The sequence below is a fragment of the Molossus molossus genome, unplaced genomic scaffold (assembly GCF_014108415.1).
Source record: "Molossus molossus isolate mMolMol1 unplaced genomic scaffold, mMolMol1.p scaffold_m16_p_23, whole genome shotgun sequence".
NCBI lineage: Eukaryota > Metazoa > Chordata > Mammalia > Chiroptera > Molossidae > Molossus > Molossus molossus.
In genome coordinates, this window is record NW_023425359.1 from 22214578 (window position 1) to 22221134 (window position 6557).

At 46.6% G+C, this 6557-nt stretch overlaps 1 long non-coding RNA gene across 1 annotated transcript; it reads left to right on the top strand.

The window, feature by feature from the left end:
* The first annotated feature begins 360 nt into the window (after positions 1-360).
* LOC118640661 lies at positions 361-5318 on the top strand. The gene is made up of 3 exons (XR_004961433.1): positions 361-519; positions 988-1097; positions 4284-5318. It is a non-coding gene; the product is annotated as an uncharacterized LOC118640661 (long non-coding RNA).
* The last annotated feature ends 1239 nt before the right edge of the window (positions 5319-6557 follow it).

Consider the following 6557-nt stretch of genomic DNA (forward strand, 5'->3'; position numbering starts at 1 on the left):
CCAGGCACCAAGAGGTCGCCAGTTCAGGGCGCATGCCCAGGTTGTGGGCCTGATCCCCAGTGGGGAGCATGCAGGAGGCGGCCAGTCAGTGTTCTCTCTCATGGGTGTTTCCATCTCTCTCCCCCTCTCCCTTCCTCCCTCTCAAATCAATAAAGGAAGAAGTCATGGACATGGGTGGGATTACCTAGAAGGAGCAGCGTGAGGTGAAGGACCTTAGAAAGGAAAAGTAAAGGATCAGGCAAAGCCCTAAAGGGCTTCAACATTTCACACTGGATGAAAAATGAGAAGCTGGCCAAAAAAAAGTTGAGAAATCCAGTCTGGGGGGAGGAAGGACCAGCAGAAGGCGGTGCCAAGGAAGACACCCCAGGAGCTCGTCAAGAGAAAGGAGCTGGCACCTTGAACCAAATCTGATGAGAACCGAAACAAATAATGACAGAGAAGCGTCCACTGAATCCGGCAACGTGGACGTTACTAACAAACACGACAGCTATTTTAGGGAGGAACAGTGCCATCCGGGAGGTAAGTACGCGGTTACGATCAAGAGCTCAGAAACCAGGAGCGCTTTTTCAGCATAAGCATATTAAAGAATTTTAAAAGTATATTTGAGAACAAACCTGCGTGCATGGGGGCATCCACAGCACAGAAGTGGTTAGGAGGTGGGGGAGAGACTTTATCAGGAAAAGGCCAAGCAATCGAGGACATGATTGGATTGGCTGCAGCTTAAGCACTTGCCTTTTTTGGGAAAATCCTCTTGGCTGTGATCAGCTGTCCTTAGGTTTTGATTTCTTAACCTTAGGCAGGTACAGGATTAGGTGTGAGTTGCTTGTGTTGGTGGCTAAGGTCTGAGAACCAACCTCAGCGAAATGGCTCCCCGTTTAATGAATTTCACAGGAGACACAAAAGGCTGTTAGTAGGCTGACAGAAAGGGCCCTGTAGAGTCCTGTATTGTAGATCATACTGAAAGGAGAAAACTGTGTGAATTCCTAGGTTTTCCTGTGTAGAAACAAGGGTGTCCGTGACCCAGACAGAGACAAGAGCCATGAGTTTAAGACAGATGCTACCTCTTCACTGTTCAGTGGAAGAGGCAGAAAACACAGGTAGGTTGGTTGTCAATTGGCTTGTGGGAAGGGAAGCAGAGAAACTGCCTGATCGGCCCTGGCTGGCACGCTCAGTGGTTAGAGCACTGGCTTGTGAACCAAAGGGTCCTGGGTTCAATTCCCAGTCAAGGGCATGCGCCTGGGCTGCAGGTTCGATCCTCAGTCCCATTTGGGGTTATGCAGGAGGCAACCATGTGTCTCTCTCACATGGATGTCCCCCCCCCTTCCTTTCCACTCTATCTAAAATAAATAAATAAATACAATTAATGGAAAAACATCCTTTGGTGAGGATTAATAAAAAATATAAAAACATGCTTGGCTTGTGTGGCTCAGTGGTTGAGCGTCGACTCCTGCACCAGAAGGTCCCCAGCTCGGTTCCTGGCCAGGGCACCTGCCTGGGTGCAGGCCTGATCCCCAGTGGGGGACGTGCAGGAGGCGGCCGATCGATGTTCTCATCTCTCTCTCCCTTCCTCTCTCTGTAAAATCAATAAAGAAAAAAAAAGTTTAAATAATAGTAATAAATAAAACTGCTTTCCGTTGCTGAGCCAGGTCCCTCCCAAACCTGGAGAACCCCTACTTCCCCGGAGCCAAAATGGCCTGTACCTCCCTCCTACCAGGATCGCAGCTCAGACATGTTTGCAAAGGACAGAAAGAAGGCAGCTTTCTTATGCTGAAGCAAAGGTCAAGCAGGCAGACACCTGCCCGACCATGAGTGGGAAGAGGATGGAATTCACCTTGTCCTTAGCCATTCCCTGCGACTAATTCAAATCCTACACAGTTAACAGCTCTGGCTCCCATCCAGTGTGGAGGCTGTTTCAGATGGCTGTTTTTCCAAAGGACCAGCTATTCAAATGCCTTTTGCTCCTCCCCAGCCCCCATCTCACCCCCATCTCACCACCACCCCACCCCACCCCCCCGGACTCTAGTCCACAGGCCAACACTCAACCGCTGAGCCAAACTGGCCAGGGCGGTCCTCAGAGGTTTTGCCAGGACAACCTCAAAGCTTTTCTCTTTCCATCCTTTTCTAACCCAGAAGTAGTGTTCCTCCCGCCCAGCACAATTCTCGGGTGAAAGTCCTCTGTCCCGTAAGCCAATATTTGACACATACCACATTTTGTTCCCCAGAATGACTTCTATCACAGTCACCAAAAAAGAAAAGAAAAAAAAAGAAGAAGAAGAAAGCCTTACATTATACAAAGTCAAACTGCTCAGCCTAATTGTTTGAAACTCCACATAAAAATCCCAAGGGTTTCAGCCCAGCACGGCTGTTGTTCTGATGGCTCCCACCCTCCGCATCAGCCCTCCTATTGTCTTCCCTCCTTCATTCCGCTCATCAGTTCCCACGCCCCATCCTTCTCCTCGGTGATCCTGTCAAAAAATCAATTTGCCGCTTCCGCCCCGCTTCCAGCGGCTGATCCAGCAATTCTCCCCTTTTATGGAAGAGAAACGAGGGGAGAAGTCAGCCCTCCTCTGCGCGGCCCTCACACGGGCGGGGCTGAGTGTCCAGCACAGGTGCCCGTGGCTTCAGACCGTTTCCAGAGACGGCTGCGCCCCCACCGACCCGTATGCAAGTGCAAATGCGCCCCGTTGTTTCAGAGCGCTTGCTTGATGGCACGTTCGTTTTGCTGACAGCATTTACTTTTCGAGCAATAGGACTAAAATAAATGCTATTGAAGGAGAAGCCCTGTATATGCCCAGAATGAGACCAGGGACAAAGAGGCTGGAAATCAGAGAAGATTTTTAGACCTGTAGGGAGTTCTCAGTCTTAGATGTTGAAGGAACCTAGGGCTGCCGGTATTGAGTCCCTGGGGGAAGGGAGAGGGGAGAACACTGTCAACATTTGAGAATATGGAATATAGTCAATAATATTGGAATAGCTACGTATGGTGCCAGGTGGGTGCTGGACATATCGGGGGAACATTCTATAAAGTACATGATTATCTGACCACCGTGCTATATGCCTGAAACTGATACAAAATGACATTGAATGAATGTAAACTGTACGTGAAATTTTCTAAAAAAGATATTGTCAAGATTGGGAAATTATACCACAAAACTTGGAATGAAGGATTTCCCTCAAAAAAATTGAAACTGCCCATCTTTTTTTTTAAAAGACATCAGTGCCCTCCTGATAATTCACTATGAAGATGAGGACATCAGTCTGCCATGTTCTGTTATTGGTGATGTTAACTCGAATCACTGTGTTAGAGTATTTTCTGCCAGGTTACTTCACTGTGAAGTTACTCTTTCTCCCTTTATGACTATTTATATATAGTCATAGATAGATAGATAGATAGATAGATAGATAGATAGTCCTATATAGATAGACAGATAGTCATATATAGATAGTCGTACACACACACACACACACACACATACATACATACATATGGTGGGAGCTATTTTTTTAAATGTGTTTTTATTGATTTTTTTTAGAGGGAGAGAGAATCATCAATCAGCTGCCTCCTGCACACCCCCAACTGGGGATCAAGCCCACAACCCCAGGCATGTGCCCTGAGCAGGAATCGAACTGGGACCTCTCAGTCCACGGGACGACTCTCAATCCACTGAGCCACACCAGTCAGGTGTTATTTTTATTTTATTTTTTTATCCTCACCCGAGGACATTTTTCCATTTTTTGTACAGATAGAGTGGGAGGGAGAGAGAGGAAGAGACAGAGAGAGAGAAACATCTATGTGAAAGGGACACATCAAGTGGCTGCCACCGCACGATCAACCAAGGCCGGGGACAAACTGCAACCGAAGTACGTGCCCTTAGCGGGAACCGAACCCGGGTCTCTCCGGACCGCAGGCCGACGCTCTAACCGCTGAGCCAAACCGGCCAGGGCTCAGGTGCTATTTTGATACCATGTAAATATCCTGTCACTAAATACCGTTAGTATTTAATGGTGACTCCTGCCGGAATAAATTATTATCATCATGGTTGTCAAACAGTCATTTTCAAATTCCTTCATCATTTATGAGTTGGCTTTTTTTTACCATAAGGAAGACTGTTTCCTCCTTCCCTGTGATTTTATTTATTTATACATCAATATCAACTCATACAATAGCTCATGACCCATATGTGCGAATATACATATGTGTGTGACTATAAAATTCTGCTATCATTGATTTGATGCTCAAACTGAAGCAGATGTAGCCACAAATGATTTTTTTTTTCATTCAGATTTCTGGCTTTTATCGACCAATCAGTGCTCTGGTGAGCCTGGGGAAATGACTGCTCCGATTGGAGTAGGTGAACACAATCTCTGCGGGCCTGCCTGCTCCAATTTCCAGACCCCTCCCGGCTGACTCGGCTCCTCTGTATGACCTGACCTTGCACTCGTGTTTCCAACTTACCACAGAAGCGCTCTTTCTAAACTGAGGCGATCTTTTCTTTTTGCTTTAATCTCACCAAAGAAACTCTCTGATTGCGATTCACATGTAGACTGACTACAGGCAGAGCATGAATGGACCTAGGTTTTCAGTTCCTCCTGCTCACAAGTTATCGCTTATGGAACATTATTAAATTGGCATTCTTGTTTGGATTTTACTTGTTGCCGTTCAGTCCCTCGGGACCTGCGGAAATGTGAACACCAGCCGGAGGTTGCCCTTGGCCTTCTAAGTCGAGAACAAGCAGCTTCCAGTCAAGACCCTCCCCGGCCTTCTCTGTCCCGGCCACGCAGTCATGAGACCACACTGGCACGACTCCTATCCCCAGAGAAGCAAGGATAGTTGAGGAAGAGTCAATACAAAGCAAGAGTCAATACAGAGAGGATGTTTACGGAGGAGCAAAGTGGGTAGAAATGCTACCATAAATGGAAGTTGATGCCTTGCTCCCCAAGCACTCAAACAGTGGAGAAAAAAAGATTGGGGAAGAAAGAAAGGAATCATGGAAGACAGAAGCAGGGACATGACCAGAAAGTTCTGATTGAAAAATGGAGAAAAAGATAACCCCAGGAAAGGTTACATAGAATGGCAAGTCAAACTGCCCAGGTTTCTTCTTGTGATATGTTAGATCTAAACAGTGTAGGGTTCAATTTGTTGTTGTTGTTGTTGTTGTTGTTTTAATAGTTCAGTTTAGGGTCAAGAGACCTTGAGCTTAATGGGGATTTCCTGTGTCATAATAGTTATTTACAAATCTGGTACCACTTAGTAATTAATCTATTTAAATTGCCTCTTTGAGAAGTATAAATGAATACAAATACAATTAAATCTACGACTTACTGCACATCTAACGTCAAATAAACGTGATTTTCTAAAATCATGCACCATGGAGAATTTTGAACTTTATAATCACATAGTCTTTTATTGCTAATGAGATAAAACAGAGATGATAAATTCACGGAGCTATGAACCAGATGTTAAATATTGATTTTTGTATATAGTTTGACCTTAAGACCATGTGATTAATGTGTAATTTATAGCTTGCATGGAAGATTACCAACTCAGGTTTCTCTAAACATTGTAGAATTATGGTTAAAAGAGTCAAAGTTGTCATTTATGGTGTAGAGACAGCAAAAAGGGGGCAGGGCATGTTAAAGTAACACAGTAGCACAAGAATTTTTTTAAAGAAATGACAAGCAGATCCACCCATAACATCCTACACGAAAGCATTCGATTGACCCTTCAGGGGCCACAGCGACTGGAGGGAAATCAGCTGTTGGGGGCGGGGGGGGGGGGAGAAGCCCGGAGGCCCTGGGAGAAGGCATCCTGCCAGAAACGGGGGCCGTGCTCCCACCAGGGCTCACCTGGTCTGCACGTGCAATTCCACCACCTGGGGGGCTGTGGAAAGGCCTGGGCACCCCCTCCACGAACTGGGCTCCTACCAGCCGGGGTGCGGCTGCGCTGCAGGTCCTCAAACATCCCTTCGGAAGTCACTTACTCTTCCCGCCGCGCTGCACATCGACATTCGATCAACGGCAGGCTGGTCCCACCACGTTATAAAGGCGCAGCCACAGTGACGTCACAGCGTGATGTCGCAGCTGCAGTGATGTGACGTCACGGCCGCCGCTGCTGCAAGCTCCGTTCACGGTAAGTGCCCTGGGCACCACTTCTTTTGTCGTCTAGATCATATTTTACATACCTTTTCTATGTTAGAGCATGTCTGGATACACAGATAGCATCGTGGGACGGTGCCTAATACTCGGCGGCGACACGGTGATGACAGCGGTCAGGAGCCCGGGCTGGGCCATCTGTGCTCTGTGCTCTTTGCACGGGGACATCGCCTGACACGTTTCTCAGAAGACATCCTTCCTTCCAGGCTGTTGAGGGATTAAATAAGATTATAGGTAGGCACTAGTTTAAATAGTGCTCAATAAAGGGTAGTAAGTTATTTTAACTATTTAAACCTGTGTTAAGTGGGATAATTACAGGGTGGTGGAGAGAAAAGGGAAGGAACCCTAAACATCCAAAACCCCAAAGATAGGCCTGTTCAAAGAGTTCTGATTTTGATTCATCC